The 24,639-nt window shown below is 43.3% G+C and overlaps 1 protein-coding gene across 1 annotated transcript in view; it reads right to left on the bottom strand.

Annotated features, from left to right (window-relative positions):
- The window catches only part of LOC126473084 (serine/arginine repetitive matrix protein 1), a 130,005-nt gene that overhangs the window by 58,127 nt on the left and 47,239 nt on the right, over nucleotides 1-24,639 (bottom strand). The window lies entirely within an intron of this gene.

Consider the following 24,639-nt stretch of genomic DNA (forward strand, 5'->3'; position numbering starts at 1 on the left):
TATAATGAGTCTCGCTTCAAACTGAGTCCCTGCGACGAGCGAAGGGTGTCTGGAGACGCCCTGGATAACGTTGGCTTACCAGCCTGACTGTAGCCCGCCACACGACCCGACAAGCGTCAATGACGGTCTGGGGTGCCAAATGGTTCAAATGACTCTTAGCACTATGGGACTTAACATCTGAGGTCATCAGTCCCCTAGACTTAGAACTATTTAAACCTAACTAACCTGAAGACATCACACACATCCATGCCCGAGGCAGGATTCGAACCTGCAGCGCGGATCCGGACTGAAGCGCCTAGAACCGCTCGGCCACAGTGGCCGGTATAGTCATTCCACTTAATATCGCTCTGGATAGTTACTCCTAGGTGTCTTACAGTAGATACTGTTTCCATCGGTTTGCCATCAATAGTGTAGTTGAACAGTAATGAATTTCTTTTCGTATGTTTGCGTGATATGTTACATTTATTTACGTTCACGGTCAACTGCCAGAGCCTGCACCATTCATCAGTCTTCTGCACGTTATTCCGCAAATCGGTACTGTCTTCTGGCGTAGCCGTCTTCTTAAAGACAACCGCATCATCTGCCAACAGTCTGAAGGAGCTTCCGACGCGTCCTACTAGATGATTTATATACATTGCACACAATACAGCACCTGTCATACTTCCTTGCGGTACCCCGGCAAGTACCTTTACATCTATCGATTTTGTTCCGTAAAGAGCTACGTGTTGAGTTCTGCCTACAAGGACGTCTTGAATCCAGTTGCAAATCTGCTCCGATAGTCGGCAACTCGTATTTTTTTTTTCACCAAACGGTAGTAGGAGACGGTTTCAAATGCCTTCCTGAAGTTGCGGAACAAGGCATCAACCACAGCACCGTTTGTTGGTTAGTTAATTTGGGGGAAGGGACCATATAGCGATGTCATCAGTCCCTTCGGATGAGGGAAGGATGGGGAAAGAAATCGGCCGTGCCCTTTCAAAGGAACCATCCTGGCATTTGCCTGAAGCGATTTAGGGAAATCACAGAAAACCTAAATCAGGATGGCCGGACGCGGGTTTGAGAGAGTACCGGAGCTCTATGGAGCTCATGGAGGAACAGAGTGAGATCTCTGTTTGCGGAATCCATGTTGATTTTTACAAAGGAGATTTTTGTTCTCCAAAAACGTCATAGTTCTTGAGCACGAAACATATTCGTTGGGTTATCTATCTGAGGGCAGTAACTAATTCGATGCAACAGTACAGAACATCTGCAGGATTCCCTTTATACTGATTTTTCTGATAACCGGTCCTAGGACATATACGTCCGACGGAAGTCAGAGTTAAATGCGTAGCTAATAGGGAGCTATAACATTTCATAGCAGAACTTCTTTGGTTGTCATGCGCCCCACTCTTACAGCGCAGCGATACATCGACGGCATTCTAAGCTCTTCATGGCAAGCCATCCCGGGATTACATTTCAGCAAGATAATTCCTGCCCGCACACGTCGAGAGTTTCTGTTGCTTGTCTTCGTGCTTGCTAAACCCTACTTTGGCCAGCAGGTTCGCCGGTTCTCACGCCAATTGAGAACTTTTGGAGCATTATGGGCAGGGCCCTGCAACCAGATCGTAATTTTTACGAAGTAATGCGCCTATTGGACAGAATTTGTCACGATATCCCTCAAGAGGACAACCAACAACTCTCTCAATCAATACCAAGCCGAATAACTGTTTGTATAAGGGCCAGAGGCGGACCAACACGTTATTGACTTGATCTGTTTGCGAAGGTCTTTCTCTTGAATAAATCATTCAATTTTTCTGATATTGTGATAAGTTGTTTGCCTATATATGTACATCACGTCTACCGATTCCTGTCCCATTCCGATAATCCCTTGGTGGTGTGTCTTTTCGTTTTTTGCTTTTTCCTTGTTTTGTGTTTTAGAGCTTATTTTACTAACCGCAGCTTAGAACGTAACTTAAAAGTGAGTGCCGGGTACAGTATTGCATGAATTGTTTGAAAACTGGGTTGAAAATAATTTAAATATCAAGCTACAAAGTTGAAGAACGTCATGTACTTGTACATTGTTTCCTGGACTGAGACTGAAAGATATTGTTGCAAAAACAGCCGTCAGTCAGATAGCATTTGGCATTAATCCCAAAACCTATGCTTTCGATAAAAGTCGTTGTTTGAGAACTCAGAGTTGAGGAAGAGAGGATTAGAGTTTAACATCCCTTCGATGAAGAGGTTGTGCCGTGTACGGCACGATGGCCGAGGTTGACACTAGCCGACCAAAGTTTTCGGTGCTTCAATATCAGTCGTATGTAAAACTGGGGTTTATCTGGGGGACGGGCATGTTTTGAAAAAAAAAAAAAGGAAATCGGTGTCAGTATCTGACAGAGAGCCGACGGGTGGCGATGGGAGATACTGTGCTTTTGTTGTGGAAAGAAGGGCGCGACGATAGAGCGCTGCTGTTACCCGGTCGAGGCTACGCTAGGGAGAGCCGTTGGCTTCTCGCACGGAGTATGGTTCAAATGGCTCTGAGCACTATGGGACTTAACATCGAAGGTCACCAGACCCCTAGACTTAAAACTAGATGAACCTAACTAATCTAAGGACATCACACAGCCGCGCGGGATTAGCCGAGCGGTCTAAAAGGCGCTGCAGTCATGGACAGTGCGGCTGGTCCCGGCGGAGGTTCGAGTCCTCCCTCGGGCATGAATGTGTGTGTTTGTCCTTAGGATAATTTAGGTTAAGTAGTGTGTAAGCTTAGCGACTGATGACCTTAGCAGTTAAGTCCCATAAGATTTCACACACATTTGATCATTTTGACATCACACACATCCATGCCCGAGGCAGGATTCCAACCTGCGACAGTAGCAGCAGCGCAGTTCCGGACTGAAGCGCCTAGAACCGCTCGGCCACAGAGATAGGTGCACGGAGTATGTAAGCGGCACGGTGAACCGAAGTAGACAGCGATGGATACGAGCATAACATGTTTCAGGAGGCGAGATACATGAAGTGTAAATGCAGCCGTTGTGTTGATGTGAAGGTTTGCAACAGGTACTGTCATTCAGCAATATTATGTTGTCATCATTTTGGTGGTGCGGCGATATAATACCGCTGAACCTTGTGGTTAAGGCTTGTGTTCTGTGGATTCTGCAGTCTTTTACTTTGAGACTTAATGGCTGCTTAAGTACGTATTTTGCAAAAGGGGGTTATGAATTGTGGGTTGTTAATTTTTACGGAACTACTTGATGTTAACCTTTTCTCTGCCTCGTGATGACTGGGTGTTGTGTGATGTCCTTAGGTTAGTTAGGTTTAAGTAGTTCTAAGTTATAGGGGACTGATGACCATAGATGTTAAGTCCCATAGTGCTCAGAGCAATTTTTTTTATGTTAACTTTTGTCCGGTTGTTTATTAATAACGCTGGCTTATGACCGCTTGCCATGACTGGAGCTGAATTTTGCCTGAGATATTTGGCTTCTCAAAACTATTGTTATTTCTGGTCCCTAACACGGAGCTGTTGCGGGTGTAAGAGTTGGTCTTGTCGTGTAGTTGTGTGGACTGAGCTAGGCAGACGCAGGACAGCGACGAACACGTTATGTGATGAAGCCGCGACTGGAACGCCACCAGACATTATTAAAATCGAAGTTATGTCCTGTTTCTAATTATTTAAAAATGTAAATTCTGTGAACATTAATATTAGTTAATTGCCATCGACTGCGTTACTATTAGTTAATTGCCGTCAATTCCTTTACTATTAGTTACTGTGAAACAAATTACCTCTGTTTTTCGTATCCTCCTCAGTTCTGATGTTAGATTTTATGAATGAATACTTTATATTGATGGTCAATGCATTGTTCTGAGGCAAAATAAGATTAAAATACAAGATTAAATCTGGTGTGATTCATCAACATTTTAGAACATGTTCAACGTAAATGCTATTTATGTTATGAAATAACTGAAATATGTGCATCGTTGTCGACTTGTGGTATTCTTTGCAATCTTAAACATTTTATCTTTGGTTTTGTTTGGTTTATTCCTGCCCCGTAAGTCAGCGTGGAAAGAGGCAGTTAACTGCTAGTTGACGTAAAGTGAACGCAATTACAATTTTAAGAGGGAGAGTAGTAATTAAATACTGGCAAAAGGGTTCAATTTTAGATGTTACACTGTGAATCTTACTATAATTATTTGTATGGCTGGAATATTGTCTTAAATACACTCCTGGAAATGGAAAAAAGAACACATTAACACCGGTGTGTCAGACCAACCATACTTGCTCCCGACACTGCGAGAGGGCTGTACAAGCAATGATCACACGCACGGCACAGCGGACACACCAGGAACCGCGGTGTTGGCCGTCGAATGGCGCTAGCTGCGCAGCATTTGTGCACCGCCGCCGTCAGTGTCAGCCAGTTTGCCGTGGCATACGGAGCTCCATCGCAGTCTTTAACACTGGTAGCATGCCGCGTCAGCGTGGACATGAGCCGTATGTGCAGTTGACGGACTTTGAGCGAGGGCGTATAGTGGGCATGCGGGAGGCCGGGTGGACGTACCGCCGAATTGCTCAACACGTGGGGCGTGAGGTCTCCACAGTACATCGATGTTGTCGCCAGTGGTCGGCGGAAGGTGCACGTGCCCGTCGACCTGGGACCGGACCGCAGCGACGCACGGATGCACGCCAAGACCGTAGGATCCTAAGCAGTGCCGTAGGGGACCGCACCGCCACTTCCCAGCAAATTAGGGACACTGTTGCTCCTGGGGTATCGGCGAGGACCATTCGCAACCGTCTCCATGAAGCTGGGCTACGGTCCCGCACACCGTTAGGCCGTCTTCCGCTCACGCCCCAAAATCGTGCAGCCCGCCTCCAGTGGTGTCGCGACAGGCGTCAATGGAGGGACGAATGGAGACGTGTCGTCTTCAGCGATGAGAGTCGCTTCTGCCTTGGTGCCAATGATGGTCGTATGCGTGTTTGGCGCCGTGCAGGTGAGCGCCACAATCAGGACTGCATACGACCGAGGCACACAGGGCCAACACCCGGCATCATGGTGTGGGGAGCGATCTCCTACACTGGCCGTACAGCACTGGTGATCGTCGAGGGGACACTGAATAGTGCACGGTACATCCAAACCGTCATCGAACCCATCGTTCTACCATTCCTAGACCGGCAAGGTAACTTGCTGTTCCAACAGGACAATGCACGTCCGCATGTATCCCGTGCCACCCAACGTGCTCTAGAAGGTGTAAGTCAACTACCCTGGCCAGCAAGATCTCCGGATCTGTCCCCCATTGAGCATGTTTGGGACTGGATGAAGCGTCGTCTCACGCGGTCTGCACGTCCAGCACGAACGCTGGTCCAACTGAGGCGCCAGGTGGAAATGGCATGGCAAGCCGTTCCACAGGACTACATCCAGCATCTCTACGATCGTCTCCATGGGAGAATAGCAGCCTGCATTGCTGCGAAAGGTGGATATACATTGGACTATTGCCGACATTGTGCATGCTCTGTTGCCTGTGTCTATGTGCCTGTGGTTCTGTCAGTGTGATCATGTGATGTATCTGACCCCAGGAATGTGTCAATAAAATTTCCCCTTCCTGGGACAATGAATTCACGGTGTTCTTATTTCAATTTCCAGGAGTGTATTTTTCTTAAGAAAGTCATTTCATTTTGAAGTACATTATGAGTGCTCTACTCAAATAAGGAGAATAAACAAAAAAGGATTGTTCTCTACCGGATAATTGTAATGAGAATTGACATGTGGAAAAATCGGGTCTACTGCCGGATGTTTGTGTCGCTCTGGCACAATATTTCGGCCACGTAACTCGTTGCCTTCTTCAGGTGCTACCTGAGACTGCCGTGTTGGAGGATCTACTGGACAAGATCCTCCAACACGGCAGTCTCAGGTAGCACCTGAAAAGGCAACGAGTTACGTGGCCGAAATATTGTGCCAGAGCGACACAAACATCCGGCAGTAGACCCGATTTTTCCACATGTCAAGATCTCGCCGGGAAAGCCTGAAGAGTTACGTAATGAGAATTGTTTTGTATGGTCGTCAGTGACTGAAGTTCTGTGAAATTTGATCCTAATAAATGTTAAAAATATTAATGTTATACATGCTCACTCAGCCGCTCCTCCTTTTTCCCACTGTGGCCAGTAGACTGTGCCAAGATCATTAACGATGGACTCGAGCTCTGACTGGGCTAGGCTGGGGGAGGGAAAACGGTCAAGTCATCTTCAAAGAAATCATCCCAGCGTTTTCCGTATCTTCCTCAGTTCTGAGGTTAGATTTTATGTATGAATAGTTTATATTGATGGTCAATGCATTGTTTGGAGGCAAAATAAGATTAAAATACTAGATTAAAAATGGTGTGATTAATCAAAATATTAGGACATGTTCAACGTAAATGTTATTAAATAAATGATATATGCGCATTACTAAAAAAAACTCAATATTAAACATATAAAAATTATGAAAACAATGTTACTGGATATGAAAGTACAGGTCGTTGCCGAATATAGTCCCAAAGCTGCATCTAAATTACTTAATCGTTGAATTTTTGTGATGAAATAAACAAACATTTATTGGATAGTGCACGGTTTGTTAGCATATTACAGCTTGTTATAAACACAGTGAAGTCCAAAATAACTAAAAAACAGAAATAACCTTTATTTCCAGAAGATATGATTACACTACGATAAACAGCTTTGTTTAATTAGATACTGCTACGTGCTGGGAACATTCAGAAATGAAAACAAATGAGGGACTGAAATCACATGGTATAAAGTATACGCTACAATCAGGCACAATGAGTTTAGTATATTCCCTGAACTAGAAAAAGATATAATTTAGAATTAGCATGAATGCTACATAAGAACTGATGACGTTAAGTGCAAGAAAACCTAAATGTCCTCACGAGGACTTGAACCGCCAGCCTAAGGAATGCGAATACAGAGTCATACCGCTCTTGCCGACTACTTTGGTGCTCCCTTTTGATCTGGAAGTGAAGTTCGACATAGAGCAAACACACCTAGACATGCACAGGACTGCAAAGATAATCAGAACTCACGAAGGTGTCATCATAACACTTCGTGTGAACATTTCAGATCTGTACACGAGTTGGGAGACTAAATCTCATGTTGTTGCAGTTAAGATTGTTTCCGAGCTCAGAAATGAACTTATTTTGCGAAGCAGATCTGTTCTAGATTAAAGCACTATATTCAGCTTTTTTACAGTGGTTAGATTTCACCTCTGAAATCCACTTAGAGGCATAGTGTGGAGAAATTTCCATCGCCAGTATTTGGCCGCCGAGGGGAGTAGAAGCGGTAACATACAGCGAATGCTCACCCTGTCCTAAAGCAACCCATCAAGCGAGATGGCGCGATGGTAAGACAGTGGATTCGTATTCGGCAGGATGGCGGTTCAGATGTACTTCTGGCCATCCAGCTTTAGTTTTTCCACAGTTTCCTAATACACGAAAGGCAAATGCAGTGACGATTCCGCCGAAAAGGACGCGGCCTGTTTCATTCCTCCTATTTCCCCAAGCAAAATTTGTGCTTTGTCTCTAATCACCTTGTCGTCGGCGGGGCGTTAAATCCGGAACTTCTTGTCTTCCTTCCTATTACGCCAATGTCTAGACATGGGTTCCAAATCTCACTGCAGTGTCTTATCGAGTGAGGCCATGTGACACTGTTAACGGCTATCCGTCCGTTAAGTGCGGACGCACGTTTGATGCTATTCCAGATGAGTTAATTACGTGTCGCCATCAGGTTCATCCTTTCCTTTTTCTCAATCTCGGTGGCAAAACAAACACGACATTATGCTGTACATTCACTCATTACGGTCACCTACGTGAGGCAACTACATTTCACCGTAAGAGTTCATCTTTATCTCTGAAGTACGGTTCTGAGAGACCTCTTAAAAAGCATTACAGCTACTATAACCCCTTCGATAGACTCCAAAACATTTTCTAGACACGCAATTCTACAGACAGCCCAACATTAACTTATAGAAAGCCAGAACTAGTGAAAAGGACGGATTTCCCAACAGTTAGTCTCCGTGTCCCTTAATTCTCCCCTGGGAAAGCACCTTATGGGTAGGTGCATAGTTGTGATGAAAGATAACACATGTCTAGTATGCGATAGTTACTCTTCTGCCCTCAAAGAACCATTCTGCGTCCTGGAGGACACTGGTCATACCCACTGGGGCAGCTGAAGTCGACTTCTTTTCTTCTCTCCCACCCTCACGATCCGTGCCTGACGTGAAGTGAGGTGTTCTCGTCTCATTCTCGCTAACAAACTGCCAGGCAAAACCAGATGGACTGTCAATAGGATCAAACATTATTGATACATGTTTCGTTATTTGCTTTCGGTTGGCACCCAACAAATCCGCGAGGTATTTAAAATAATTCTCATTCATTGTTCAGTCTCAGTTGCACCAATTTTTAATTCGATTACATGTTTCAATTACTCTGGATCATCTTCAGATATAAATAACTGCGTCAGCAACCAGTCTTGCCTACTCAGAACAACATGGAGCAACTGAGACGGAACAATAAATGAGTATTATCTTAAATACATACCTGTATACAGTTGCTGAATACTCTCAACACGGTTATGTCGACTGTAGTGAAAACCCGCAAGGACTGACATAGTGTCAGTTGAAAGCTATCCCAGCAAATTTGGCTTCAGTAATATTGTTTTTACTTTGTCTGCATTGCTATTTGTTATAAAAATGTCCGCATTTCCGCTTTCGGTTAGTCATACTCATTGAAAGTTCTGACATGAAAGTTCAGAAAACAATTCGCCAAAAAAATAGTCCTAACGATAAACACAATTTTAACCAAATACGTACACTTCACAGCACAAAATGATAAACAGAACGTGAACTTTGTTTGCAAAACCTTACGGTATGGTACTAAAGTGTGGGGAGCAGAGGGGGAATGTTGTGCGTGTGTGTATGTGCATAAAACCAGTCTTCAGACTGAAGACCACAACAATGACTACAACAATGTGCTGGCATAGTGCTACATTTCTTGTAAAGGTAGGCAAGGATGTAACCAAGCAGAGGGGGCGAGAGGAGGGGGGGGGGGGGCTGGGGTCCTGATCCTCCCTATCACAGCAATGAAACTGCACACGATCTATTTGGCCTGTAGTGAAAATGAAAGACATTTTGATTTTCAATCATGTGACGAAAATGGGATACTCACCGTCGATAGCCAGTAAGTCCGTTCTTGCGGGTGAATTTAATGTCAGATGTGCTGGCGTTTATTGTTTTTGTGCTGTGTGCTGTGTGATAGTTATCAATTAAGTTTCTAACACGAAAGAAGAAAACTTATTTTGATTCGTTCACTAGCGTGACGCTCAGTTAAAAATATGTACGCACTACTGCAATAGCTTAATTAACTGTATGTAGCAATTCAGTGTTAGCTTTCGAGCCTTTATTTGAGACTGGTAGTGCTTTGTGGATGAGCAATATTGCAGTATTTCACAAGGCAGCGGAGCAGTAAACACCGTTATAAATGAAATTAATTTATTATCAGTGAATTAAAATAGGCTTGGATTTAGCTGTGTCGCCCAAAACTCGTGCCGATCAACAAAATTATCGCCCAAATGGCGAGGGTTACTCTTCTTTAAAAAACAAAGGTGTCCAAAATTCTATCATTAGTACCCCAAATGGCAATATATCACCTAATGTAGTCACTTGGGTGATAATTATGAAAACCAGTTCAGATACAGAACGATGGGGAAGGGTTTGTGGAGAGCGAAAGGGGTATGTGATAACTTTCTATAGTTAATTCTTTTCTAAAAGATTTCTTTCAGCAGGCTGCTCGAATTCGTTAGAGCAGACTGCGCCCCGTATGTCCGTGCTCCCCTTGCGTTCAAAATCTAATTACACCCTTATAATACTATAATAACTGAGACTGGAATTCCAAGCTCAATTAAATCTTAAATTATGCATTCATTCATGTAAAATCATATGACCAAACATGCAGTATTAAAGGAAAAACACGGACTATCAAACTTACATTTTATTTTATTTCAAAACAATGTACAAAACCGGTTTTTCGAAATTCCCCACCGACTTGGGGTAGCTCTGCGCGCAGAGCCACTGAGTTGAGGCAAATCCGTGGATTCGAGAGGCCAGGTGCATGAAACCCACCCACTGACAACCTTGAAAACGATTTTCTGTGGTCTCTGCCCCGTTTTCAATCTTTCTTCCCAGAAAGAGTCCAGTTCCCTTAAAGATGCAGCCTCTCTGCGTAAATGGAAAGAGCTCCACCAAAGACAGGCCAAATAGCTCTTTGGAGACTCCCTACACTAAAAGCCATACGATAAGTAAACAATAATCCAAATTCTCCCCAGTTAGGCTCATGCGTCTATTTGCCGGGAAATCTTTCATGCACAAAATGATCTTTCTACATTGCAAGAAATGACAGATGCATACTTAAATGAGGGAGTCTGGGAAAATATAAGGCCGGATAATAGCAGATTCTTTGCACTTTCGCCACCAGAAATTGTTCCAGCCTCTCTGTCGACCAGAATAATATGAGATCTGTTTATCCCAACAAACTTTACGATGAGTGTAAATTGGCCTTGGAGGATGAATAGAGATTGGAGCATGAGGGCTTCGTAGTTGTTTGCCAAAATATAGCACCCTCAAGTAACAAGATTATAACTTTGCTTGGTGGAAACTCCGAAATCATAATAGAAAAAAAGTGGTTTAACCTTCTATATGGAAATATATTTTATAGATCAATACTCACAAAATGCACTATTATGTACAATAGCGTAATAATTATGCACTATAGGCGGAGAAAGGTGATTAATATGGAGGATTAAAGTGTAAAGTATGTCACATAAAGTACAAAGAATCAAAATGTGTAAACATGCATGGAAAAACTACGATTGTATTTTATTATTAGGACATGAAATAAATAATACTAGAGTTTGTCAAGTGTAACCAACATACACACATTAAAAAAAAAAAAAATTGCATCACCGCAGTTCCCAGAACTCCTGAAGATAGACGTTTTCTGTAGATATTGTATCACAGACACAGTCCCTTTGACGGTTCAGAGATGTCACTAAACACGCCCAAAGATGTAAACAACCATGCCTATTAGACGGAGGGGGTTCGACAGCCGATCAGTTCCATTCATTCCACCAGGAAGGAAGTACACGGCTCATGTTGTCTGTAGTTCAACCATGTGTAGACGGTCAATATGGCGGTGTCCAGGCGTCTCGGAGTGAACCAAAGCGATGTTGTTCGAACATGGAGAAGATACAGAGAGACAGGAACTGTCGATGACATGACTCACTCAGGCTGCCCAAGGGCTACTACTGCAGTGGATGACCGCTACCTGCGGATTATGGCTCGGAGGAACCCTGACAGCAACGCCACCATGTTGAATAATGCTTTTCGGGCAACCACAGGGTGTCGTGTTACGACTCAAATTGTGCGCAGTAAGCTGCATGATGCGCAACTTCACTCCCGATGTCCATGGCGAGGTCCATTACACTATGCAGCGCGGTACAGATGGGCCCAACAACATGCCGAATGCACCGCATAGGATTGGCATCACGTTCTCTTCGCCGATGTGTGTCGCATATGCCTTCAACCAGACAATCGTCGGAGACGTGTTCGGAGGCAACCCGGTCAGGCTGAACGCCATAGACACACTGTCCAGCGAGTGCAGCAAGGTGGAGGTTCCTGCTGTTTTGCCGTGGCATTATGTGGGGCCGACGTACGCCGCTGGTGGTCATGGAAGGCACCATAACAGCTGTATGATATGTGTATGATGTCCTCCAACCTATAGTGCAACCATATCGGCAGCATATTGGCGAGGCAGTCGTCCTCTTGGACGACAATTCGCGGCGCCATCGTGCAAATCTTGTTAATGACTTCCTTCAGGATAACGTCATCGCTCGACTAGAGTGGCCAGCATGTTCTCCAGACATGAACCCTATTGAACATGCCTGGGATAGATTGAAAAGGGCTGTTTATGGACGACGTGACCCACCAACCACTCTGAGGGATCTACGCCGAATCGCCGTTGAGGAGTGGGACAAAAAAATATTCAAATGTGTGTGAAATCTTGTGGGACTTAACTGCTAAGGTCATCAGTCCCTAAGCTTACACACTACTTAACCTAAATTATCCTAAGGACAAACACACACACACCCATACCCAAGGGAGGACTCGAACCTTCGCCGGGACTAGCAGCACAGTCCGTGACTGCAGAGTCTGAGACCGCTCGGCTAATCCATCGCGGCGGAGTGGGATAATCTGGACCAATAGTGCGTTGATGAACTAGTGGATAGTATGCCACGACGAATACAGGCATGCATCAATTCAAGAGGACGTGCTACTGGGTACTGGAAGTACCGGTGTTACAGCACCACCTCTGAAGGTCTAGCTGTATGGTGATACAACATGCAATGTGTGATTGTCATGAGCAATAAAAAGGGCGGAAATGATGTTTATGTTGATTTCTATTCCAATTTTCTTTACAGGTTCCGGTACTCCCGGAACCGAGGTGATGCAAAACTGTTTTTGATGTGTGTGTACAAAAACATCAATTTGCGTGGAGATGCTGCCTTTAATAACAACTGCAATCAATGTGAGTTTGGTTGCATGTTACACTGTAAATATGTTAATTTTTAAAATTTGTTTGCATTCGTCTATCACTCATGAATTTTAAGTGCTATTTCTGCACAGTAAATAAGTAAACGAGAAAATCATCAGTTGACTCGATAATGAAAAATACAGGAGAAATCATTATTTCAAGAGATACATGAAAAATCATCAACCTTAGCTAAAGAAGTGTTAGCTAAAGAAGTGTTTGAATCTGTTATCGCAGTATCTGGACAAGTAAGGAAACAAACTGAAAGAGACAACCATCCACACGACCTCTCCTGAAATGTCTCATAGAAGGGCAGAACTTCGGGCTCATTTAAAATCTGGAGAAGGAATTTCATCGAAACAAGGATTTCTCATCTTCAAACGAAATAATGATACCCATTAATTGCCATGAGGAGAATTTCAGTAACTTTTTCGAAAGTTTTCGTTGAGAATAGAGTATCGCAAACCATACTTGAAGCAGAGAACTCATTACGGTGTGAGAAAAGTATTATCAAGAAATGTCCCTCCTCACTACTAATGCTTGTGCCAAGAAGAACGTCTGTCCAACATACGATGGCTACCAGCATCAACATGTGAAACTGAGAGGTCAGTTTCCACAATGAAACGAGTGAAGACTTACTTGCAGAGCAAAGTAGGCAATGAAAGGTGGACCGGACTAGCCTTAATGTCTGCACACTATCCTTTTCCTTTAACAGTAGAAGACGTCTTACATGTCATTGCAAGGGAAAGGAAAGTAAGACTTTTACCATAGTTAAGAAATAAAGTTCTGTGGTATCTATTAGTGCATTAAAACAAATTTAATGTTATTTAAGAAAATTAGTGACCAACTGCAATTACAGCGAAAATATTTTTAAAGAACTAATTATCTAAGAAATCCATATTTCATGTAAAACAAATGGTTGTTTAGTTGGTAGACGTATCTAACCTTCAATGAATACTCTGATTTTACAGAACGTGTATGTGGTGTCACTGCCAGACACCACACTTGCTAGGTGGTAGCTTTAAATCGGCCGCGGTCCACTAGTACATGTCGGACCCGCGTGTCGCCACTGTCAGGGATCGCAGACCGAGCGCCACCACAAGGCAGGTCTCGAGATACGGACTAGCACTCGCCCCAGTTGTACGGACGACGTTGCTAGCGACTACTTGGACGAAGCATTGCTCATTAGCCGAGCCAATAGTTAGAATAGCCTTCAGCTAAGTCAATGGCTACGACCTAGCAAGGCGCCGTTAGTAACATTGCATGTATCTAAAGAGTCTCACTTGTATCGCCACAATCTCCAGATGTACCAAAAGGATGGATTAAAGTTAAGTATTCCAGAAGCTACGTACTTTTCTTTATAGCATTCATTACGTATCCTGTTTCAGACCTCACGCCATCCTGCTTTAGCTTAGCGCGTGCCTTTCGGCTTCCTCTCATTGTGTCTAGGCTGTCTTGTCTAGACACAACAGTGTATAGTTTAAAGAAAAATTTTCATTTCAAGTTAAAACATTAAAATACACTCCAAGATCAAAGAAACTACGCACCACGAAGGAATTATCCCAATGGGAAGGAAATCGGTAGACGTGATGTACATACAGAGACAAACAACTTATCACAGTTTTAGAAAAAATGCATGATTTATTCAAGAGAAAGACCGCAAATAGATCAAGTCAGTAACGCGATGGTCCACCTCTGGCCCTTATACAAGCAGTTATTCGGCTTGGTATTGACAGAGAGAGTTATTGGTTGTCCTCCTGAGGGATATCGTGACAAATTCTGTCCAATCGCTGCATTACATCGTAAAAATTACAATCTGGTTGGAGCGTCCTGCCCATAATACTCCAAAAGTTCTCAGTTCGCGTGAGAACCGGCGAACCTGCTGGCCAGAGTAGGGTTTAGCAGGCACGAAGACAAGCAATAGAAAACCTCGCCGTGTGCGAGCGGGCATTATCTTGCTGAAATGTAAGCCCAGGATGGCTCGTCACGAAGGGCAACAAAAGGGACGTAAAATATGGTCGACGTACCGCTGTGCTGTAAGGATGCAGCGGATGACAACACAAGGGGCTCTGCTATGGAAAGAAATGGCAACCGAGACCACTAATCCTGGATGGCCGGAAACAGGGTTTTCCACCGCTCTCCGAGGCGTCTCCAGACACGCCGTCGGCCTAGAATCTCATCGACTGAAGTAGAACTGTCTTCAGTGATGAGCTACTCTTCTAATTGTGCCCGAATGACCAGCGAAGACGTGCCGGGAAACCCCAGACAGTCGTGAGATACCAACTCGACTGTCGCCCGCCATAAGGCCCGACAGCCAGCAGTGACAGTCTGGGGTCCCATATCTTTCCATAGCAGAAACCCTTGTGTTACCATCCGCGGCATACTTAAAGCACAGAGGTGCCTCGACGGTATTCTACGCTTCCTTTTGTTGTCCTTCTTGATAAGCTGTCCTGGACTTAAATTTCAGCTAGAAAATTCCCTCCCGCACACGAAGAGAGCTTCTACCGGTTGTCTTCGTTCTTGCCAAACCTTACCTCGTCCAGCAAGTTCGCCGGTCATCTCGCTAATTGAGAACTTTTTAAGTACGTGCGTTGCACATCGTAGAGGAGTTTGTTAGCATCGTGTCCGCTTCCGTGGCGCAGCGGTAGTGCTACCGCTTAAAGGCCGGTTCCCACTAGAGCGCGGCAGCGCGTCGTGCGGCAACGGTAGCGGCAAGCGTTTTCCGCTTTGACGCGGCGGCTCGCGGAATTGGCGTTCCCATCTGGAAGCGGCAGACGCTAGCGGTAGCCAATGACGGACAGCCACTGAGGTACGGGGAGGGACCCACTGAAACGCTCGGTGCGTTTGATTAACTGTATCTTACACCTACATGAAGGAAAGACGAAGTTGGGTGAAGACATACCAATTTTTCATTTTCTGTACAATGTACTCTTTCACATATTTCATTATTCATGTTTTCTCATTTCACCATAAACAGATTTCATGACTACCGTTCATGATTGTTCACTATCTCCTAACACATTGCTTCAATGTACGACAAAAGAGATTATTCAGATAGTTAAGCGAGACAAAAATTTAAAATGTGCTATGGTAGCAGGTACAGGAAAACAGTAAGAACACAAAGGCTTGGGGGAAGGGATGAAAGTGGAAGCCACCTGATAGAATTTCGCACAGAGCATAATGTAATCATCGCCAGCCCCTTGCTTAAGAAGCATGAAAGAATACATATTTGGAACAAAGTTTTCGAAACCAGATTTTAAATTGAAAGACATTTCCCGGTGCAGACGCAAACCTACAATAATTAATTGGTTACGAGCTGCAGTTTACAACTAAAGAGACAGTAAACAGTAGCAAATTAAGGAAATGGAACTTGAATAAGTCAAGACCCACAGTTTTTCGATAATCTTAAAGTTACCATAATGAAACGACTGACTGAAACACAGGAAGGAATCCACTAGAATACGAATGGATATCTTTGAGAGAAGAAGTGGTGAATGCAGCAAAGTATGTGAACGGCAAGAAAGTACAGTAGAAATCGTTATATAAAACGTGACATATTAAATTTGACAAGAGGGTAAAAATAAAAAAATGCAACAAATAAAGTAGGCCATGGGAAATAGAAATGTCTAAACATGACGTTGACAGAAAGTCCAAAACTGCAAAGCGATTTTGCACTTGGAAAACATAGGGGAATGAAAATGAGAAAGAAGAAAGAAAAGTTTGCTCAAAGGAGAAGCAACTGTCAAGAACTCATTTGGCAAGCCAGAACTAAGCAAATAAGAAAAGGCTAGAAAGTGGAAGGAATATGTAGAGAGGAGAGGGGGAGGGGTTGTACAAACTAACATAAGCACAATGTTAGATTCCTGTGAGATGTCTGAACACGCAAGGCAATACTGATCCTACCACTTAGCTAAGTAGACACACTGAAGAACTGCGAAACTGTGTTTATAGCATTTGCATGTTCAGAGAAAGGTTTTGACAATCTTAATTAAAACATTCGTTGACGCTCTGGAGATGTCATCGATAAAACACAGCGCCACAAGATTATCTACAACTTGTACAGAAACCGAACTGCATTTCTAAGGCTTCAATGACTTGAAAGGGAAGCAGTAATTGAGAAGGCAGAAGTAGAGAGGATATAAAACGAAGACTATCAATAGCAAGAAAAGCGCTATGAAAGAGAAAATTTGTTCACGTCAAATATAAATTCTAATGATTGGGTATGGTTTTACAAAGGTATTTGTGTGGAGTGCAGTATTTGTGTGGAGTGCAGCCTTGTGTGTAAGTGAAACGTGGGTGATGAACAGTTCTGTCAAGAAGACAATGGGCGCTATCAAAACGTAGTGATCAATAAGAATGCTGAAGATTAGATATGAGGATCGTGTAACTAAAGAAGAGGTACGGAATTAAATAGAGGAGGAAGAGGAAATTACGGCACAACTTTGACTACAAGATGGGTTAGTTGACAGGACGTATTATGGGGCGTCAAAGAGTGACGACAAAGGGGTTGGGCGATAGTATTCTGATAATAATCATCTGTTGAAATGCTATTCTACTATTTTATCTGTTAATGTAAGCAGTAAATTTACTCTTCCATGCACTCCTCCACAAAACATTTAAACCAAAACTGAAATCAGCTGAACACCAAATCTTTCAACCACACTCTGACAACTACTGCATTCACTTTCAACTTTCTATAACTATCACTGGCTAGCCACATACACATACAGATATAAGGAGAACAGAAATAAACAAACATTAGTTTTCAGCATATAATTCTTTAGGTCGGCAACATGTACATAAACAACCCAAACAGGAAGGGACATCAGGTGAACACACTGTAGTTACGACTTAAAATCAGTGTTTTCGGTAAAATGTCTACAGCTAGTGACAGAAGAAAAAAGAGCGAACATGAAAATGTGGTTATGTTCCATAATCTAAGTTTTAGTTCAACCTCCAGCATGTGACCAGGTGAGCGGAAACGCAGATGTCCGCCAAAAACTCGATTCACTGTAAGTAATCAGTTATTCGCGTAAAAAAAGATGGGAACTATTTTATAATCTGCAAGTATCACATATCAAAACAAAACTGAATCATTCTAGATTCTACCGACGATGCCTTAAAGTAAAAGGCGAAACGCGTCTTGAACCAATAAAGTACACTAGATAAAGAAAAAAAAAAGTTTGTTATTTACCAAAGGAAATAATCAGTAGCTGTAGATACTTAGCAAATTACATATTATGACATACCAACAAATTAGTTTCGATTTAATTTCTCATTCCACACGCTATTAAATGCCGTTTAAAAAAATTCACCTATCCCTTCTGAAAAACTGTAGCTGCTTTCATATCTCGGTAGATAAATAGATTTTGGATATTTATCATGCGACGAAAAAATGAGTTTTTACAAGTTATCGTTTGCAAAAAAACTGTTCAGATATCTTGAACCGTTTACGACATTTGCGGTTGATGCAACCAAATGGTTTCCGATGAGCAGGACGAAGTATCGGTCGCGTCGGAAGCGACCCGCACGCAGTCACCGCACAGCCCGTCCGCCGACATATCATTCAATATCTCGAGAACAGTGATAGCTATCGTTCTGGTCTCAGCTTTAAAAACAATTTCGATATGTTGACTAAATTTGATACGAAATAATGTATTACCTAAAATGAACTGTACGCAAAGTCCACGCAATGCGTTTTTACCTCTGCACACTCATCAAAATTTGGTGTAAAGGTTTACATAAATGCGATACAGCAAATAACCACGACGAATAACCAAAAAGAAATTCGGTCCTTTATCGAGAGAAGATATCAGGCTGTAACATTTTTCTACCGAATAGTTTCCTTGGAATCGGATGATAAGTATTTCATAGCTGCCGCCGCGGCCGCGCCAGCGGTTCGGCGAAAGTTCGTGTGGCCCGGGGTTCCATATCTGACGTCACACTCAGCGCGTTCTGTGATTGGCGGCGCGGACCTGGAGCGCGGCACGCAGCAGCGGAAGCAGTTCGACATGGTCAAACCGTGACGCAGACCCCGCCGCGCCGCGCCGCGCCGCGCCGCTGACGGCGTTTCCAGGACAACCACGCCGCTGCCGCGCGGTTTTGCGCGTGGCAGCCCTAGTGGGAACCGGCCTTTACCGCGCCAGGGGCTCGCGTTCGATTCCCGGCAGGGCCTGGGTGTTGTGTGTCTTTCATCATCATTGACACTCAAGTCGCCAAAATAGCGTCAACCAAAAAGACTTTCAATACGGCGGCCGAGCCCCGAAGGGGATATCCTAGCCAATAAATGCCGTGCGATTACTTCATTTCATTTTTGTTAGTATTGAAGGCTGTATTTTAATTTGTTTGGCAACAGAGTGAAGTTATCATATCGACAAATAAAACGGATTGGGGTATTTCTCTCTCTCTCTCTCTCTCTCTCACACACACACACACACATGCACGCACACACACACATGCACGCATATATATACAGAAACTTTTGCATCATCCCGGTTCCGAGTACTGGAACCTGTTCAGAAAATTGGAATAGAGATCAACATAAACATCATTTCCACCATTTTATTGCTCAGGAAAACCACACATTGCATGTTGTATCACCATAAAGCGAGACCTTCAGAGTTGGTGGTCCAGAATGCTGCAACACCAGTACCTCTAGTACCCAGTAGCACGTCCTCTTGCATCAATTCATGCCTGTATTCGTCATGGCATACTATCCACAACTTCATCAAGGCACTGTAGGTCCAGCTTGTCCAAGTTCTCAATGGCAATTTGGCATAGATCTCTGAGTGGTTGGTGGGCCACATCGTCCATAAACAGTCCTTTTCAATCTATCCCAGGCATGCTCGTTAGGGTTCACGTCTGGAGAACATGCTGGTCACTCTAGTGGAAGGAAGTCATTCACAAGATGAACACGATGCGGGCGCGAATTGTCGTCCATGAACACAAATGACTCGCCAATATTCTGCCGATATGGTTGCACTATCAGTCGGAGCATGGCATTCACGTATCGTACAGCAGTTGCAGCGCCTTCCATGACCACCAGCGGCGTACGTCGGCCCCACATAATGCCATCCCAAAACAGCAGGGAAGCTCCACCTTGTTGCACTCGCTGGACAGTGTGTCTAAGGCGTTCAGACTGACAGGGTTGCCTCCAAACACGTCTACGACAATTGTCTGGTTGAAGGCATATGCGACACTCATCGGTGAAGAGAATGTATGCCAACCCTGTAGGGTCCGTTCGGCATGTTGTTGAGCCCATCTGTACCGTGCTACATAATGTATTGGTTCCGAAATGGACCTCGTCATGGACGTCGGGAGTTGCGAATCAAGCAGCCTATTGTGCACATTTTGAGTCGTAACACGATGTCCTGTGGCTGCCCGAAAAGCATTATTCAACATCGTGGCGTTGCCGTCAGAGTTCCTCCTAACCGTAATCCGTAGGCAGTGGTCATCCACTGCAGTAGCAGCCCGTGGGCGGCCTGAGCGATGCATGTCATCGACAGTTCCTGTATCTCCTCCATTTCCGAACAACATCGCTTTGGTTCACTCTGAGACGTCTGGAAACTTCTCTTGTTGTGAGCCCTTCTTGGCACAAAGTAACAATGTGGACGCGATCGAACCGTGGTATTGACCTTCTAAGCATGATTGAAATACAGACAACACGAGCCGTGTACCTCTTCTGGTGGAATGACGAACTGATCGGCTGTCGGACCCCCTCCGTCCAATAAGCGCTGCTCATGCATGGTTGTTTACATGTTTGGGCGGGTTTAGTGACATCTCTGAACAGTCAAAGGAACTTGTCTGTGATACAATATCTACAGTCAACGTCTTTCTTCAGGAGTGATGCAAAATTCTTTTTGATGCGTGTGTATATATATAAAATTTGTTTTCAGAATAAAGCTCAACCTTTTTAAGGTCCTCTTGACCAATCTTTCACAAAATCTGGCTATGCCCTTGAACAGGCCGTAGGTCAAGTTTGATCGCAATTAGATGAGGACATACTGAAAACTTTACATTTCAAATATATTTGTTTTAACTGCGGCATTATTTCGTACTAAAGTCAGTAGTGGCTCGTAACCACACAATTACGATCATGTGGTAAACCGCGCTCGTTTGCCGACATGTGTTTACTGGTACGTTCTTTGCTATACTCCTCTAAATCACGAACAGTTATAGGCATTGTACTGTCTGAACGTCTGTGAACACTAGCTGTCAGATGTGCTACGGTAGTAATAGCTAGTTCATCAACTTTTGTAACAACCTCCTGTACTTCCTCTCTGTTCTCTGAAATACCCTGCAATGAAATGGCATTTAATTCTTCAATCCCTTTTTGAAGACCTCTTAACACTGTAGAATAGTACGACACCCACTGCTGTATTTGATTAACGGTTATCTGTCTTTGGTCCCTCCCCCCCTCCCCCCATTTTTAAACCAACCAACTTCCTGTTTTGAGAAAGCAACCAACCACTCTGCCTTTTCCCTCCCACACTCATCTTTTAAAACATGTAGGTCCTCTTGCAATCATTTAGGTTGTTCATCTATAAGTTCTTTTCATTTACCTTCATTTATCTTGATTCTCCTCTACTCCAACAAGACAGTAAAGATCCTCTCATCATATTCTCAGTATAACTTCCTCTCTTGTGCGTGGTGAGTACATTAAACCACCCAGATATATCCTTCCCGATACATTTAGATTTGCTTTCCAAAAGACAGATGTAGTCTTTTTTAATGCGTTAACATTAGCTTGCTGTTTTCTGGAATTAGCATCCACTCGTTTACTTAATCTAACTTAACTAGTCTCTATTCACTCTAATTTTTCAGTTTCTGCTGTCGTGTACTTACCTGTGTCAGTTTTCGCTATTAGTTATGACACAGTGCCGTTATAATTATGTAGTTACACAGAAGGCTATTTTCCAATGTTAAAAATATGGTTCGGATTGCTGTTATTTTGTGAGAGTATTGCTCGAAAATTCTGTTTGAATGCTATAATTATTCATAATACGTCTTTTTTGTAATTATAACTTAAATATCATTAAAGTTCAAGATTTGGCCACGTGATATAAAACGCAGTTATTGGCTGAAGCTCTGGTGACGTCACAGTCAAGGAGCAGGACGAAGCTATAGGTGTGTTATACGAATGTTAGCTGAAGTTACTAGTGTTTTTCCGCACTTTTTCCTCAAACAGTTTAGTTATTTAGTGAGGGGAAACTCATTTACAACTCTTAAGCAAAAACGAAAAGGTATTTTGTGAAGAGTGTTTGTGAACCTACAGAAAGTTGATGCATTTCGGTATCTTCGTAACTCAGAAACAACCCAGATTTTGAGGGCGGTAGTACTGTGACACAGCAATAATTCGCAGAATTGTCTTAAAACGGAGGGAATCTGGAACTGGATTATTTGCTCGCACCATGCTGAAGAGGTTTTCCAGGGCAACTTGCTAAATCCTCCACAATAAAACAGTAGAAAAGCTTCCATTCAGAAGATAGTTGTGATTGTTAACTACTGCGGTTGTTGCCAGAACTGCTACTGTTTTCCAGGTACCTCTTTTCTCAAATTCAGCGTATTAATACTCGTGAGGAACTGCACAACATTATCGTTTTTGTCTTCAACAGCTTTAGACATTGCAGTTGTTCTATTCCTTCAGGTTATTAATACCACCATCTGAAAATTACGTCTATGAAATTCGCAGGTGACGCAGCAGTACCTTGAAGTAGATTATTTGTTGTTCGACTGCATACTTAACTTCTACTAAAATACTATGATTGAAAGGTACTTGAGTAGGACGAACTTTCACTTTATCGTAATAGCGTGGTTTTATTATATTTCTCGTAGGTTCCAAGCAATTTTCAATTTTTCTCTTTGTCAAAATCGTATAGCATTACAATAAGCTCAATGGAGACAGTTGAAAGTAGCAAATTATTTGTTTGGGGAGAATAATGTGGTCAAAAATTGTTAAATGGCTTCTTAGATTATTCAGAATAAGAGCTACATCAGGCATGAAATAGTTTCTTAACTCTATGCTTGTGTTTCATCTCAAATTGACCAGGCGTAAAATGAAGCTAATACATGAAAAAAGATAACAATTTTGTTTACAGGGTGGTCCTCTGCAGCAAATCCAAAAATATTTGTTTTGTAAATAAAAACGTCTTTTTCTTGCTCCACTGTCTTTTATCTCTCCCAGATACGTTTCGCTTTTTTTTTTTTTTTTTTTTTTTTTCTTTAAGGCATCTTCAGTGGGATCTAGAATGACACAACTTTGTTTTGATACGTGTTATACCTAGATTATAAAATACTGCATTGCAATACAACCTACAAATAACACATATCAAAACAAAACTGTATCATTTTAGATCCCCCTGAAGATGCCTTAAAGTAAATAAATAAATAACGCATCTGGGAGAAATAAAATACAGTGCAGCAAGAAAAAGCGGTTTTTATTCACAAAACATACATTAAAATAGATATTGAAATGTAATATGATATAAAGCTGGTTTGGAAATTCCAGTTACAAACTCCTAGGACTTGTGGCGGGAAGTGACTACATAATATTCTTGAATAGGAACACATGTCCGGAAACGTACCATTTCCGTTCTGCGAAGGTTACAGTTCAGATGATTAACTCATCCACTTCTGCCTGAGGAACTGATCTAGGTGTGAGAAGTAAAACTGTAAGGTAACAATTCGAAAGGAAAAATAGCGAAACATCCATTTATCACTTAGACATTTGTTTGTAGGAATACCTTAACATTACGTGTTTACATAACTCCAAAACTAAAAAGAACCCAGCGTACTGTACTTACAGAGCAGTACTGACTTATTACATCAGCGGCTCGATGTGGCGACCATCAACGTTGTTACAGACATAGTACCTACGAAGCACGTTCTGGTATACACTCTCCATCCCAGATGAGGTCTCTTCAGTTTCTTGTACAGTGGCCAAAACTCGTGCCAGAATATGTTCTTCTGTCTCTACAGGTGTCTCGAAAATTGAACTTTGCATACGATATCATAAGAAGTTGTCCATACGAATCAAATCTGGCGACTGTGGCAGCCACTCGGTTGGATCACCTCGGCCTATCCACCTTTCACAACATCGTCTTCGTCTGTTGAGAAGTCTCCGAACCGACGTGAGAAGTGAGGCGCTGCCCCCATCATTCCGAAACTCCATTTCCTGTAGGATATTCATTGGGAAACCTTCCAATGCGTTTTGTAGGAAGATCAAGTATGCAGGACCAGGACGTATGGCCCAATCACATGACCGTCCAGAATACTGCCACACGTTGATACCAAACCGATGCTGAAATCTCTGATCGTGCAAGAGTGTTTTCGTCTGCCCAGACATGGTTGTTTCGAGAATTCAGAACGCAGTCCACAGTGAACTTATATTAATTTGTGAACAGAACTAGACGTGTAAAAAGAGGTGTCGATAGATGGGTGTAGGAACAACGTGCAGTATACAACGCGTTGTGGAAAATAGGCTAGACTCACAACGTCTACCCTCCGTAAGTGGTACGGATACAATTGTCGCTCACGCGGGAAGTCCCAGATGATACTGTGATTAACAATCATTGCACGCGCATTTATTCGAGTATTCGTAGACGGGTTCTCTTCAACGCGTTGCAGTACATGTTATTCAAATTCTGGCGTAAGACGTTGCCGTGGAGCGCCATAGTCCTGCCTCCTCACTGTGAAGGTACCTGTTTCTCGGAGCCGCCGCGTAACTGCGGCAGAAAGTTTGTGCGATGGTGTGCTACGTTGCGGAAAACGTTCGTGATACAGACGACTAATAGCTCTTGCATTGCCTCGAGTTTCGCCGTGTGCGAAGAGTATGTTAGCGTACTCGAAACCGTGTATCGAGCCATTTTTACTACACTGAGGAGCCAAAGAAACTGATACACCTGTCGCAGCACGACATCGTATGGACTCGACTAATGTCTGAAGTAGTGCTGGAGGGAACTGGCACCATGAATCCTGGAGGGCTGTCCATGAATCCGTAAGAGTACGAGGGGATGGAGCTCTCTTCTGAACAGCACGTCACAA

Source organism: Schistocerca serialis, chromosome 1, assembly GCF_023864345.2.
Source record: "Schistocerca serialis cubense isolate TAMUIC-IGC-003099 chromosome 1, iqSchSeri2.2, whole genome shotgun sequence".
Taxonomy (NCBI): Eukaryota; Metazoa; Arthropoda; class Insecta; order Orthoptera; family Acrididae; genus Schistocerca; species Schistocerca serialis.